This window comes from Equus caballus, chromosome 6, assembly GCF_041296265.1.
Source record: "Equus caballus isolate H_3958 breed thoroughbred chromosome 6, TB-T2T, whole genome shotgun sequence".
Classification (NCBI taxonomy): domain Eukaryota; kingdom Metazoa; phylum Chordata; class Mammalia; order Perissodactyla; family Equidae; genus Equus; species Equus caballus.
Genome location: NC_091689.1, coordinates 15,155,377 through 15,171,092, shown reverse-complemented (window position 1 = coordinate 15,171,092; position 15,716 = coordinate 15,155,377). Strand labels below are relative to the sequence as shown.

General features: G+C 39.4%; 1 protein-coding gene across 3 annotated transcripts in view; it reads right to left on the bottom strand.

Moving 5' to 3' along the window:
* RHBDD1 (rhomboid domain containing 1) overlaps positions 1–15,716 on the bottom strand; it is a 150,995-nt gene that overhangs the window by 134,753 nt on the left and 526 nt on the right. For 2 of the 3 annotated variants that reach the window (XR_011439527.1, XM_070269406.1), the window contains exons 1-2: positions 15,043–15,116; positions 12,872–12,948 (exon numbers count right to left, since the gene is read on the bottom strand). The gene's annotated coding sequence lies outside the window, so the exon portion shown is untranslated. Of the gene's footprint in view, positions 1–12,871; positions 12,949–15,042; positions 15,117–15,716 lie in introns of those variants that run through there. The other variant, XM_070269409.1, reaches the window with a different exon arrangement.

The window sequence follows — 15,716 nt, the reverse complement described above, 5'->3', positions numbered from 1 at the left end:
TTGGGCTATTAACCACATGTGATTGATTTAAGATGAGTTTTTTAGAGTGGTTTTTAAAGTTATTCTTTAATTTCCTTTTTGGTAAAATATTGTATCCAACTGTGCTTTCTATAAAACAATAGTCTCTATAGGCAGTGTCTTTTTTTTTTTTTGGCTGTAAAAAATATTCACAAAATAAAATATGCACATCAATTAGACGTGGCAAATTGTGTAGCCTCTTAGAAAGACTTGAGTTAGATTGGACCCTCTTTTGATTAATGGACGTTCTTTAAACGAATTAGCCCAGATTCTGCCCAGGAGCAGAGAACGGGCATCCCAGGGGAATGCAGCAGAACAAGTCTGAACGTAGAATATCTGTCTTCATCATCAAATACTGTTCAAAAGCAATTGGTTTTGAAGTACCCTTAAGACAGGGGTCACAAACTCCAGTGCCTAGAGGAGGTAGGCAGGTGATATAAATGAGTCAAGTGGGCTGGGGGGAAGAAAACATCTGAAGCATCGTGGTGACAAATGGCACCTGACACTTGGCCATGGTGTCAGCGAGATGATCTGGAGCCATGGGATTATGGCAAACTGGTCATTGAAAGGGGCAGCTGCTTTTCAATTTTGGCTGACTGAGGCCATTTGGGAATCCGGGCCCAATGCTCTCAGATCATCTGACTTTTAAAGAGAAATTAGAATTTCAAATGTTGATGTATCATCTTCCAATGTTTAATGTTGACAATTAATTTTAAAAATACTATTTGGGCCAACTTAAAAAAACACCCATGGACCACATCTGGCCAGCAGGCTACCAGTTTGCAACTTCTGATTAGAGGAAATACAACAAACAGTAATAGAAGTAATACCTGAAAATGATCTCTTAGCTCTGAGTTCTTATACCTCTATACTAGCTTTTATATAATATTAAAAATTCACTTAATTTATACTTTACCAAAACAAACAGGAAAGATAGTGTACACCTCAGGTTCTATGTGAAACCATAAAGTGTGTTCCTCAATATTTGAACTATATGCAACCTACTTTGGAATTGACTGAAGAGCTTATTTAAAAGGTGCACGCTGGATTTGCGTTAATTAGGTCTCAGGTGGCTCCTAGGAATCTAACTTTGTACAAGCACCCTATCCCCAGATGATTCTAATATATCCATTGATGGAGTTCCTCCCTTTGAGAATACGCAGGCTATGTGGTCATTTCACTGCCAGCCTTAACTTCTGTATCTTCCCTCTTCTCTCAGGCAGAGACAGCTCCGATTTAAAGAGGGTTAAGCTTTAGATCCCTTGAATCTCTGCTTGGTTGGATGATCCAGAACACATCTGTGCTTTTGGGTCATTCAGTTCCATAGTTACAGGTTGATACTTCATAATGACAAATGTCTACCTCATTAGCTTGCAGTGTATAGTTGCTCAGCATACGTCTTCATTTAGCTAATGTCTTAGTGGATGATTTCCTTTTGGCTCCCTACTGAGTATCAGTGTAATGTACCTGATCGGTGCCCAGTAAGTAATTTTTGATCGACTATTATAATGCATTAATTAGAACACCACCAGCTAGGCCTACCAGATCAACTGTCTGTGACTGAACTGAACAATCATTTACTCTAACCCACTAGGCATTTTAGTTAAGCCAATAATTTGACTAATTTTTAGCTCTCAGAAAATTATTTGATGACATTTGACCAAATGAGCCCGTCCCCACATAATTCATATAACTTCTGACATTGCCTGCTCTTAAATTCAGGAAGTAAACATATTTCTAAGAGTATAAAACTGTTCAAAAGAAAACACAGGCCCAAAACAGAGTCACTGGTGCCAAAAGCCCATGATGCCAAACTGAGATTTAATGCCTGATCTCATTGCAGTTTCAATCTCTCCCAGAAATGTCCTCTTAATCGACCAGCCTGGAATTTTCTGGTCAAGCACCAGTAAAGAAATCTGTCACGCAGGCCCTTTCCACCCCCCAGAGTGAACAGGCAATCTGCACGATAAAGCTCTCACCATTCCCTTCTCTCCAAAGAGATGTCCTGCCCCAAATACCCATCCCTCTTTTCGTTTTTTGCTAATATCTCCCTTGCCTCAACCCCCTTCCTATAAAAAACTTCCATTTTGTACAACCCCTCGGAGTGCCCTTTTACTTGCTGGATGGGATGCTGCCCAACTCATGAATCGTTTATAAAGCCAATTAGATCTTGAAATTTACTCAACTGAATTTTGGTTTTTTTACCATAACTCATTATGCACTCTTACACAGGACAAAAATAGTATCATGAAAGTGGTATAGTCACACTATTTTAGACACTGGAAACACTCGCTGTAAAAAATGCTGATAGAATGACATGTTCAATGAACTACACATTTTAGTGTGTCTAGGGAAATCCACAATTGAAAGGTAAATTGTTATTTTGCTTCAGTGAAAAACGAACCAAAAAGTAAGTTGTCTTTTAAAAACATTGAGATCAGGAAAAGGCATCAGACTTGTGTTTTCTATCTAGCGTTCATATCCGTAAACAACAGAATCTTGGATATGGGGCACAGTTTAAGATATTATTCATCCCTTATCCTAGACTACAAGCAGGCTGTTTCTTAAACCATTCCAAGCATTGTTAGACAAAAGAAATTTTTGACCTCCAAGGTAACCTTCTCCAAAAGATAAACTGATAATTTCTTGCATAGCTTGTCTTTTTTCATCATTTCCATACTATTCTAGTTAATGCTACCAGCCTTGCCGTTCAGAATATTCAAATATGCTGTTGGGGCTCTGGACACAGTGATGGGTCTTGACTTCACCCTCGCAGAGGTGAAGTAACATTATATTTGTCACTGCCTCATCTAAGTCAGCAAGACGGCACTGTATAATAGCCTTCGAAATACTAAGTTAAGAAGTCCACGGGGCAGAAGGTGAAAAGGTCAGATACTGACATAAAATCAGGCTCCAGATGTGATGACCCTTTGTCAGAAGCTTTGTACCCTGCAAGTCAGCATAATGTTATCGAATTCACCTCCTAGCTGAAGCCAGACACGTTGACGGAGGCAGCCCCACCTTCACACTAACAGATGAGACATCAGCATCACCTTACAGACTGGAGGCACAGAGCAGGGGGCAATTTATCAAAAGAATTTAAAGCTATAAATGGCCTCTTTTATTTTCCACTCCCCCCATCCCAAAGTGTTGACCTTTATTTTAATGTCTGAAGAAGCCATGAATATATTAGAACTTAGAGAGAGATAAAAACTAACCTTTGGTAGCCAGAGTCCTGAAAATTATACTTTGAAGAATTCCTGGAAAACTCAGTCTTCCTTTGTTGAGTAATGGGAATAAAAAATCTTTAGTTTTGGTAGAAACAAATATAGCGACAACTCTTCAAATAACCTTTTTCCTCCATAGAACACACTTATCAGAAATAGCTTAAACTAGAATTAATGAAGTGGAATAGAAATTGCAAGTTCTAATTTTTACTTTTGCCTTCTGTTATATAGGTAGAGCTCATAGTCTTTAGAATCAATCATCTTTGATACGCTTCAGTTAATAGAAAATGAAAACTTTCAAAAGATTTCTCTATTACCTAACAAGAAGTGTTCAATGCATTTTTAAAGCTTGGATGAAATGTATAGTAACTATATTATCTGATGTGCTGATTCCCAAACTAGATGAGAAGTGGGATTCCAGAAAGCAGATTCTAGGAAATTGTTCATGATGAAATATTATTTTAGAAGTTAGAAAAATAATTTCAACTGGTCCCATTGCAGAAATTAACTTGTCACATAATTACTGATGGGAAATGACATGAAGAAAACCAATGCCCTCAAAGTTACTAACAATTAGAGTTCATGAATAAGGATTAAGAGAAGAGAAAATTAATTAGGTCAGGTTTGGGCAAAGAAAAGAAAAGAAATTCATGCCAGTTATACCTAAAAAGTGATCAGATGCATGCACTTTATTTTATTTCATTTATTTTTTTTAAAGATTTTATTTTTTCCTTTTTCTCCCCAAAGCCCCCCGGTACATAGTTGTGTATTCTTCATTGTGGGTTCTTCTAGTTGTGGCATGTGGGGCGCTGCCTCAGCGTGGTCTGATGAGCAGTGCCATGTCCGCGCCCAGGATTTGAACTAACGAAACACTGGGCCGCCTGCAGCGGAGCGCGCGAACTTAACCACTCGGCCACAGGGCCAGCCCCAGATGCATGCACTTTAAATGAATGGTGTTGGCAGGGGCATCTGCCATCGGCTGGAAGCAGTCCGAAAATTCTTGTTGAGTGGCCAGCCAGAAGGCTGATCCATGTCCTGATGCTAAGCAGTTTCTATAGCTAGTCACATAAGCAATCAAGTAGATCAAGGTGCACACAGTGTGACTGCCGGTAACTGCCTGCTCCCTGAGAGACGGCAAGGATGGAGGATGACTTGTTTGCTGCTTGCTGCAATGTTTGCTTCTTCCTAGGCCTGTGGCCTTGGGTTCCTCTCCTGAAACAAAGACTTTTTCTGCAGCATCCATCCTGGCCACTGCATCATACTTGTGGACGTGGAGGCATAGGCAACTGGCACATACATGCTGACTTCTGACTACTGCTTTTTCTGTGAGTAGTAAAGTTTTTTTTTTTAATCTCTGAAAACAAATTGATCAGATGTCCCACCAGTTTCCCAATCACTCAGAATTAAAATCCCAGCCATCTTTGACCTCTGTCACAATTGTCCCAAACAGTCCATCTGTTTTCAAAGCCCTTCCTCTCCAACTCTGAATTTTTTTGCACCTGTTCCTTCTTCTTCATTTCTGCCACCACAGACCTAAACAAGACCCTCATTATGTCATTTGGTCTATTGAAACAGACTCCTAACTAACCTACCCTGCCTGAGGTTTCCCTTGTAGTCTATTTCCTGGATCTGCTCCTGTTACTTCCCCTGTTTATCATACCAAATGCTCCTCATTATTAATGAAATAAGTCCAAACTCTTGGATCTGCATTCAAAGTCATCTATGTGTTATTTATATAAAGTCATCGAGGTTATTTAACGACATTCAATTCTACAACTGAGTATCAAGTACTTGCTATTAACCAAGTATATGGTACTAGATGCTCTGAATCTCAAATGAAGAGTATCCTCTTCTTCCCCTTAAAGAGTTTATAGGGGCCGGCCCCATGGCCGAGTGGTTAAGTTTGCATGCTCCACTTAGGCGGCCGAGGGTTTCACCGATTCGAATTCTGGGTCTGGACATGGCACTGCTCATCAGGCTGTGCTGAGGAGGCGTCCCACATGCCACAACTAGAAGGACCCACAACTAAAAGTACACAACTATGTACCAGGGGGCTTTGGGGAGAAAAAGGAAAAATAAAGTCTTAAAAAAAAAAAGGAATTTATAGTTGTCACTTCTTATAATGGGTATCACGATGGTTACCAGGTGCTAAATGCTTCAAATGCACTGTCTCATTTACAGACAGGCCGTATGTTCCTTTTGCTCCAGTACACATGGAATGCCTGCTTTTCTCCATGACTTTCCGACCACTGTTCATATAGTCCCATGCCTAGAATGCTTTCTTCAGCCACTTTTATTTTACACATATTTACTGCTTGCTCAAAGACAAACAGTGGACAAATCACACAAATTCTCTACTTTCCAAGAACAAATATAAAACATATCTGGTGATACAGAAGAAAGATAAAGTAGGTTAAGAGAGTCAAACTGACAAAGTCTTGCCCGTTCTTTAAGGAAGAAATTTCTGTGATCCTCATCACTGTATGGTAGGCCCTGTTCTACAGTGGGGTGGGGGATTGAAGGGTGGAGGAGATAAGGAGTTGTGTGACTTATCCCCTTCAAAACATGTGGTTGAGGACAACAATAATAATGATGATGGCTAATATTCATTGAGTGCTCATAATACAAGCACTAATTTTTAAAAACCTCACAATGATTCAGTGATATTATCCCCATGTTACTATTGTCCCCATGTTACTGATACTTGAGACATGAGGGAGGGCATGTCTCAAGTGTCAAAGCTGTCAACATTTACAATGATGGTAAGTGGCAGAGCCAATTGTACCAAGGTGGTCCAGTTCTAAGGCCTAAACCGATAGCCATTCTATGAGTTGACCCGCAAGATATCAGGATGCTCTTGGCAAACAATGGAGAAAGTGAATGATGGGTAGATGCCCAACAAATTTCCATGTCAATTACCTCTCTGCCTCCAATCTCCTTTATTCTAAATCCATCCTCCAAAACTACAAGAGTGAGCCATCCAACATGAAAGTCTAACTTTGTCATTATCCTGATTAAACAATTCAATGCCTCCCACTGCTGGAGGGAGAAACCATTATTCTACATTGCTCTCTAATGAAATTTATGAGGTGGTATGTACCTTAACTGGCAGTTTAAGAAAACCTCTACCCCAAATCTAAGCATTGAGTACAGAAGGAAAATTTACCTAGTGACTTGTTTAATTAGCCGTTATGAAAAGAATGCTTATTGGATGTCATTGATAGACTGTCCCAAGGAAGTTTAGTTTTTATCCACAGAAATCTGTCCTTGGGGGATTATTATATCAAAGTCAGGGTCAGTTCAGAGAGGCAAAAGGAACAAACACAAGGACTTTGGAGCCAGAGTTTGGAATCATGGCACCAGGACTCTTTGAGCTCCAGCAGCCTTTTCTGTAGCAGACTCATGTGCAATTTGAGGGTAACATCTTCTTCATAGGGTCACTGTAAGGATTGAATGAGATAATATATTAAAGGGCTGAAAACAACACCTACATAGAAATTCCTAAGCAAGTAATAACTATTATACATCATTGAAGTTTTCACTGTTCTATAATTTAGTTATATTTAGTTATAGTGGTTTAATTCAAGTAGTAATACACTACTGAGGTTAAAAAAACAAATAAGCAATATAACAGAATATGGGGGGTAAAAAAGGGTCCCTCTCCTAGAGAAAACTCTTGCTAAGACTTCTTGCTTGTCTTTCCAGAATTTTTCTATGTATATAAAAATATACATGTGCTTTTTTAAAAATAATAAATGATAGCATTTATGATACAGTTTTGCACCTTGCCTTTTTTTCCTGGGAGGATTGTTCCATATTGGCACATACAGATCTACTGAATTACCTTTAACGGCTATGTAGTATTTCAATACGTAAATGTGGCATAGCTTATTTAACAAGTTCTCTATTAATGGACATGTATGTTGTTTTCAGTCATTTTCTGTGACAAAATAACATTTCAATGAATATTTTTGAATGATTATTTCTATAGAATTTGTTTCTCGAAGTAGAATTGCTGGGTCAAATGGTATGTGCATTTGAAATTTTTATAGCTCTTGTTCAACTGCCTTCTGAAGAGGCTGAAAGAATTTATACTCCTACTCAGGTGTAGTATAGACAAGTTATTTAAATACTTTCCTTATAAACCACTCAATTCTCTGAAGCCATTTTTCTCACTGTCTTAAAACACCGCAAGCTACATTCTTGCCTCCTTGCCTGTAGTTTTGTTTTTCCCCTAGCCTAGCCTAGAAATACCCTTCTCATTTGTCTACCTGAATCCTATGCACATGCATTAGTAGGATATACTCAGTTGCAAGTAACAAGCCTCAAATGAAACCAGTGTAAGGAAAATTGAAAAAGGAGGGGAGGATAGTTATAGAAAGGATTCCAGGTAGTTCACGGAATTGCAAGATGAGCTGCAGGTTCCAGCAGTCCTAGAGACTAGGACCAGAGCCTGCACACCCTCCTCTATCCGTTTCCAACTCCTTGTACCTCTGTATGATTTAATTCTCTTCTATGGTAGACTGGTGGGTCTCATAACTGTCAAAAATGTGAAAGTTTATATAAAAGGTAGGAAGTTATAAACATGAAACTTCAAAAGATGTTTTTCACTGGCAACTTCTGGCTATCCCTACTTTTGATGTCTTCTCATCTGTCATTAAATGGATCAATGGAGAAGTTTAGAAACCACTGGTAGAAATGTCCAGAAAAATCATTCCTCCCAAATATCAGGGAGTCAGAATTCCACTGCTTTCTTTATTATAACGTCCTTTAAGTGAAAGTCGTCCGGCACAATGCCAGGATCATCTCTTCCCCCACCTACCTGACGAGAATATTTTGGAAGCGCCCCTTCCTCACGCTCTCCGTGGTCCTGAACCTACCGGTAGGGCTCTGTTTTAGAGTCAGTTGAAATGCGATAGGCTGGGAATTAGGGAATAGAGAAATTGAAGAAGCTGTTGAGGGAGAAAAGAGGATTTCTGTTTTGTCAATTTTTAAATACTCTCAGTTACCAACAAAGAAACCACAATCAACCTTGGCCAAACTGAAAGAAAGCAAGCAATTTTGTGGAGAGCATTGTTGATCTGTGCAAATGTCAACATGCACATGCAAGGTCACCTGGGAGAGCAGGCAGATCACCACTGGGCAGAGGCAGGATGGGTCGACTGCCATTCACAGTTGACATATAACAAATTGTACATGGATTTTGTTTATTTTTACTTTTAAATCATGATGGGAAAATACAGAACTAAAACAATAATAAATTATCACAATTCACAGAGATGTGTTCAAGTATATTTTGTGGCTTTATAACGATTCCAAGAGTTATGGTTTTAGCTATTTGGTAAAGTGTGTGCCCACCAATAATATAGTCATTTTTATTGTACATAATTATGTTCTGGGTATTGATTGATTTTACATAAGGTTTTTATTTCCTGTTCTTCTAGCTTAACAGTAAGTGCTGGTGTTGATGTTTGTCCTCTGAATGCACTACATCGCTTTCCATTAACCTTTAAAAGTAATTCAAGGTAAAGAGGAAAGCTATTATTTGTTAGCTGGGAAATTTTTAAATCAGTAAAGTTTAATAAATCTAGAAGTATATTTCTATAAATAATCTTTCATCTAAAAATATAAAAAAAGGTTTGGTAAAAAATTAGGACATATTATCTTTGAAATTTTTTCTGTGAATTTCTCTCTCTCTCTTCCCCACCTTTCAAAGTTTTAAGATATATCTAGAAGTCTAGATCTCAGAGACAAGAAGGCTAATGTCCCTGGTGAGAATAATCTAAGTACAACATCAAACATACTACAGTACCTTTATCTTCATGGCAATTTTTCAAGTTAAAGTTATTTAGGAAATATGAAATGTGTTGCCATAATTCTCCATGTAAGCACCACAGACTTACTGTATGCATTTACAGTACTGTACACATCTGAGGAGTGGGTTGAACTGTAGTGATTTCCCTGAAGAATCAGATTATACTCTAGGCATTTTGTGTGCACCTGAGAGCAATGTGGATCGGTCTTACACATAACACAAACACAATAAGGCTAAAGGCTATGCCAATTCCAAGGGTTCCTTTGGTTTGACCATCAGCAGCAACCGATTCAGTTGTTTACTCTTTTCTCCCTGATACAGTGTCTTCCCTTTACCTTAAAGAGAACGACCTTGCTAGTTCCTCTTCTCAGTCTCTTTTGATGGTTCCTTTGTCTTAGTTTGTTCTCCACTTTCTCTCTCTTGATGATCTTGTCCAGTATTATGGGCTTTAAATCCATCTTCAGCCCCGACTTGTCTTTCAACTGCAACCTTATATATACAAATGCCTACTTGATATCTCCACTTAGAGGTTCAACAAGCATCTGAAACTCAACATGTCTAGAACTGAATCTTCCTGGTCTTCCCCTATCATCCTTGCCCCTGTTTACCTACAGTCTTCCAATCTGTGGTAGTTTTTAAAAAACGACTACAAATTCTTTGATATTCCTCTCATGAAAAAGTATGGTCTAGGTTCCCTCCCCTTTAATCTGGCTGGGCTTGGTGATGCTTTGACCAACAGAATACATACAGTAGAAGTGAAACTCTATGACTTCTGAGATGAGGTCATAAAAGGCTACGGAACTTCTGCTTGGTTCTCTTGGATCACCTCCTCTTGGCATGTTAGCTCTTGGGATGCTCAGTCTGCAGAGCTCTCCTTGGGAATTTGGCCTCCATGTCGTAAGAAGTTCTAACCACCTGGAGAGACCAGCTGTGAGTACTTGGGTTGACCCAGCCTTTCAGTCATCCCAGCCCAGATGCCAGACACACAAGTGAAGAAACTTCCAAATGATTCCAGGCTCCAGCCATTCAAGTTTCCCTCAACTATTCATGCATCCCAGCCAAAGTCCCAGACATCGTGGAGCAGAGCAACCCATGCCCACAGTGCCCTGTCTGAATTCCTGACCCATAGAATCCTAGAGTGTAATAAAATGGTTTAAGACACTTCCTTTGGAGTGGTTTGTTAACCCGGCAATAGAAAACTGACACTATCTCAATTGATGGAAACTTTATCTTTCCAGTTGCACAGATTAAAAACCTTTTTCTCTCATCTAAACCACCTACGAATCCTGCTGATTCCATCTATCTTCAAAATATATTCAGAATTTGACCATAGCTCACCATCTCTACTGCTGACTGGATCTGCATCTCTTGATTGGATTTCTGCAACAGCCTTTAACAGGTCTCTCTGCTCCTGCCTTTATTCCTGTTTCCTCTCCCGATTAGTCTATTCCCAACAGAACTGCCAGAAGGAGTCTTTAAAATGTAAGTCAGATTATGTCACCGCTCTGTTAAACACCTTCCAGTAGCTTCCTCCTAATTCAGAGTACAACCCAGAGTCCTTAAAGTGGCCCACATGATCTTGTATGATTCCATCCCTGGCTATCTCTCCTCCTCCTATTCTCCCCTCTTCCACTGCACTTCATCCACACTTCCCCTCCTTACCGTCCCTTGATGTAATTACGAATGCATTGAGTGCAAATTACCTAACTCGCATCTTCCCAATCCATGCAAATCCAATATTCCCAAGCTTCTAGTCAGTTGTTTTTTGTTTTAAATGAAGGACCTTGGAGTGATGAACCCAAGTTTGAGGAACTATTTAAACAAAGAAGAAAAGAAGAAAGATGTGATTGTTAACTTTGCAGTTAAGGAGGGGATGTGAGAAAAGTGAGGGGCCATGGATGACCTAGCGATTCTTAGTAAAACAAACTAGTTTGACCTCCAGACCCTGACTAGTGAACAGAGGGCGTGGAAAATTCATTATTACTGAAATTCTCATTAAAAACCAAACAAGGAAAGTTGAAAAATTATTTTGAAGACATTTTCTGGTTATCAAATTTTAGACTGAGTGCATTGCACCAAAAAGACAACTTTAAGATGAATAATAGGTCAAAGTCAACAAGAGGTGTTGTAAAGTCTACAAATCCTTCTAGGCATGTGCTCTTCCAGATAAAACATGTGTCTCCTTAAATACAAGAAATAGCTGGGGGGCGGGGGGGTCTTTCTTTAGATGAAATGACCCCAAGAGTTGGTGGCATTATCTAAGATGACAAGTTGACTGACAAATCCTCAATCCTTATCAAAGGATGTCAAAGAAAATGAGAATATAACAAAGAAGTCCAGAAAATTTTTAAAAAGAAAAAGCAAGTTTTTTAGACAACTGTCAGTCATTCAGGACTAACCTAAAAAATCACCAATCAGTAAAATTTCTGAAATGGAAAAAATAAGTAGTGTCATATAGTTTTCACCTACTCCTTCTCCTCCAACCTCATTCATCTGTCTGTTTCATGCTTTATTTAGTCCAAAGACAGAAAATGTTTTGAAATCATCTGTTAAGGTTATTAGTGTCTTTCCCAAATACTGTTTTAGTTGTCAGCTCATTTATCTTCCCTGAGTTCTCTAGGATAGATGGAGTTTGAAATCAAGACAAGGGCAGAACTGGATTCTTAGTAGCCGATTGCCAGTAACTGATGTTTCCCAGAGGCCCTGAGACTCACCAGGCCTGGGTCATTGCCTACCTTACCCAGTTGTAGTAAATATCCTACAGGTGGAGACTTTTGTTTTCTGGTTAAGGCTGTGCACTCATCTGCTCCCAAGGTATTTAATTAAACATTTTCCTTTGTACCTAAGCCAATGATTCTCAAATTTATCATAAATAAGAGTCTCCTGGAATGCTGCTTAAAAAGCAGATGGTGGGGGTCCAGAGTTCTCTAAGAGTTTCTTGTAGCCAGAACTCTGCATTTTTAATCACAACTTGGAAAACACTAGCACAAATATTTAAGAGAGAGAATAACTCTTCACACTTGTCAGAAAGATTTGATACCTGTGATGGAAAAGAGAGAAGGCTAATGCAATAATGCCTCAGTTAAGTAGTGTTTTTATTGCTGTTGTTCTCTTGGTATGCATATAATACTAAAATGTAAGTCCCCTGCTTGCATTTCACAGCACCATATTATTGAGCCTTTCAACTAATCATCAGTCGTCTAGAACTGTGCTACTGAAAAGGTGGCGCCCACACCCACTCAGCAGCCAGCAATCAGCATCACCTGGAGTGTGTTAAAAATGCAGAACCTTAGCGTGCCCTAGACCTTCTGAATCCGACCTGCATTTTAACAAGATCCTCAGGTCTGAGAAGCATTGATCTAGCAGATTCTCAAGTCCAATGTGACCTTCCAGCTCACTTTCAATTTTGCTATTTCACATTTTTTAATCTGAAAGGATGAAAGATTTTAATTATAAGAGAAAACAGGGTTATTAAGGAGAGAGACATCTCCAGGTTCCCAAATTGTACGGTCTGTGATTGATGACTTTTAAGTCCAAAGCCAATTGGTTGCTATGGGATCTCATTTGCCCTGCGTCTACTTCTTCACGAATAGATCACAGCTCTGTAATTGTATTCATTTGTCTCCCATCTTCACTGTAAGCTTCCTGTGGGCACGATCGTGTCTTAGATATTTAAATCCTAGTTCCTAGCCTAATGCCTAACCCAAGGAAGTGCTTCAAAAGACCTGAATAGCAAAAAGAAGAAAAGAAAAGAAAGGAAAAGAAAAATTGCCACTTATCTGAGTTACCCGAGTTATTGCCAATAACTTACCCATCCTTCAAGTTCAAGCTTATGGCTTCTCTCCTCCATAAAGATTTCTTTCGTATTTCACCCACCATGATCTCCACCTGCTCAAAGTAAATACCACTTATTTGACACTTAACACAAACAGGACTTTAGTTATCAATTATCTTTATTTTGTATCTCTTTTATTACCCCATCAAAGCTGTAGGAAGGTGTCTCTTTGTATATATTTCATACCGCACTGCAGAATAGACATTCCAATATTCGTTACTATTGAGCTATCTTAAAATAAAAATAGACATTAAAATGAGAAAATCTGTAAGTTTTGATTTTCCTTCCAGCATCATTCTAAATTGCAAAAATTAATTCCAGAGATGTCAATATTTAAACAGCTCCTGCAGTTGTGCCCTATTTATCTTAAGTAAGACATCTCTTTTGACATAAGAAATACTTTCTAATTTTCAAATTGTTAGTTGCACCTTCGGCCAACTCAATTCTAATTTCTGTTATTTGTGATAGTAACTTATACTTTTCTATGTTGACCATATAGAAAATGTTTAATTTATAACAGATTAATTCACAACAAAAATAAATGTATGGCTAGAGATCACTCTAGGGATATGTTAAATAACTTGTAAAGTTTGTACAATGTCTCTGATAGCTCCACACATAGACCAATATTTCCATTTTAAAGCTAATTGTAGACATATTGCCCAATAGTGCACCCATGGCATGTAAAGTTTTAACTCCTGGAATCATAACTGCCTTTGTGAATATCAACACAGCTTTCCCAGTTTTTTGACGACGTTACTTCAGCTCTCTTTTAGTTTAAAAACGCATTTTAGTCTATTACACAAATCATCTCTAATTATCCTATAGATGGCAGCATTGAGCAATATATTTGGTAAAAGCTTGCTTTTTGGTTTCTATGCATTTTCAGTTAGGAGTGAATTTTTCAGACAGTGTATTTCATTACACTATACCGCAAGATTAATTTAGCGTAAAGTGACAGGATAATACTTGTTCCCTCTCAAAATTACTTCAGTTAGATTCCACAAAAGCATCTTTTTCTATTCTGTATATTATATGAACCAAAAGTGCATTTCCAGAGTTATCTCGACACATGAATAAAAAAAATGTAGAGAACAAATGAATGTACTATACTATAATTATAATAAATATTAACCACCTTTAACGTTGGTAGTAACACATCAGCAAGTAGGAAGAAATGACAATAGCATCTTACGATCGGCGATTATCTTCCACGTGAAACCATTGGTCTGCACAGAACTGGTTACGGCAATCCGGCTTATTTCATGATGTCTATCGAATATTTTAGCCACTGAAGTTGAGTTTTTAAACCAGAAATCTTTTCCCACTGAGACATTTTTTAAAAGCTTTTATAATATTTTATATGATCGAAATCCTAACCTTTCTGTGAAGGTTATTTGTAGAATATTTGCTAATTAAATTGATCTTCCTGCCCTCTCCTTCTTGTAGGAAAGAATATTTTGTTTTACATAGAGGTAAATTTCCCTTTTTTTAGCTTTTTTGGCGGGGGGGGGGGGGGAGGGGGTAGGGATCATGTGAAACCTAAAAGTCTATGTATGGATCTGGATTGCTTTCCTACAAAATGTGAAATATTCTCCACCTCTCGCTAAACATCAAACCTGTAAAAAGCCCTTTGGCCTTAGATTACGCTGTTACCAGTAAACAACCCTTTTACCTTTCTTTTTTCTTGCCAAAGGTAAAACCCCACAGGGTTACACTTTCCTAGTGACTGCAGGCTTCCTGCTCCGCATTCTCCTCGCCTGCTCCCCATACAGCACACTCTACCCCCAGAATCTCGGTCACTGTTATTGTCGCCTCGTTACCAGTTCCAAATACCTGCTATTTATAGCTGTGCTGTAGTGGGCACGTGTGCCCACATCACCAAGCTGTCAGAGGGAGAGAAGGGCGGGCTTCCAATTCAACAGTGTGTACACAAATTATAGATTAACCAGGTTTAGATGAGGCAGCATGACAGCAGGGAAGAAGAAGGTAAGAGGAGAAACGAGAAGCTCCCAGGCCTCGGTGGGGGAGAGCCCCTCTGCAGATGCCTGGTTCCACAATTCACGTATCACACGCCGCTGAATGGCGCCTATGGTTCTTTTTTTCCTTTTTATTTTATATATTTTTTACTACGCTTTGCAACCTACCTTGGTACCCTCACCCTCGCTTCCTCGTCCCCTCCTGCAATGCAAGGCTTGAAAGACAGGCAGCCCCACCAATCAGCAGGCTTCCCAAAGAATCTGCTCCCGCCCCGCAGCTTCGTATTAGGCCCTGGCGAGCTCCAGCGCGGCCCAGCCAGTCTGGGAATTGAGCATGCCCAGCGCCTCCGCCGCTGCGTCCCCCTGCGAGCATCCCGCAGTGCCCGGGAGCCGGCGACAGAGGAGGGGTCTCCCGCGTGGAGAGGGGGTGGAAACCCCAACGGAACAAGGATGGGGTGGAAAAATAAGATAGCATTAAACAGAGACACAAACGTCGTTTTTGTAGGCTCCTTAATGCCAGCTGGGCAAGCAGGAGACAAACTACTTGTTTATAGGTCGGCTTGGGAGAAAAAAACAACTTTGGGGAGCGTTTGCCTGCGGTGAGACTAATACCCCAAGGTAACTGTGTATGAGTCTATCCAAGTAGACCCAGGCTGCGACCTGTTCTACTCAAGAAGTACCCGTTTTCTTGTACAGTTGAGCTGGCACTATCCTTGTTTTCTCCTGATTATCCTTGTGGTCAAGGGTAAAAATTTTATGGGGTGGTTCGAAGAGTGTGGCAGCTGTGTGTGAAACAAACATTTACACAGTAGGGTTTTGGCTTTATGAACCCTCTTTAGGTC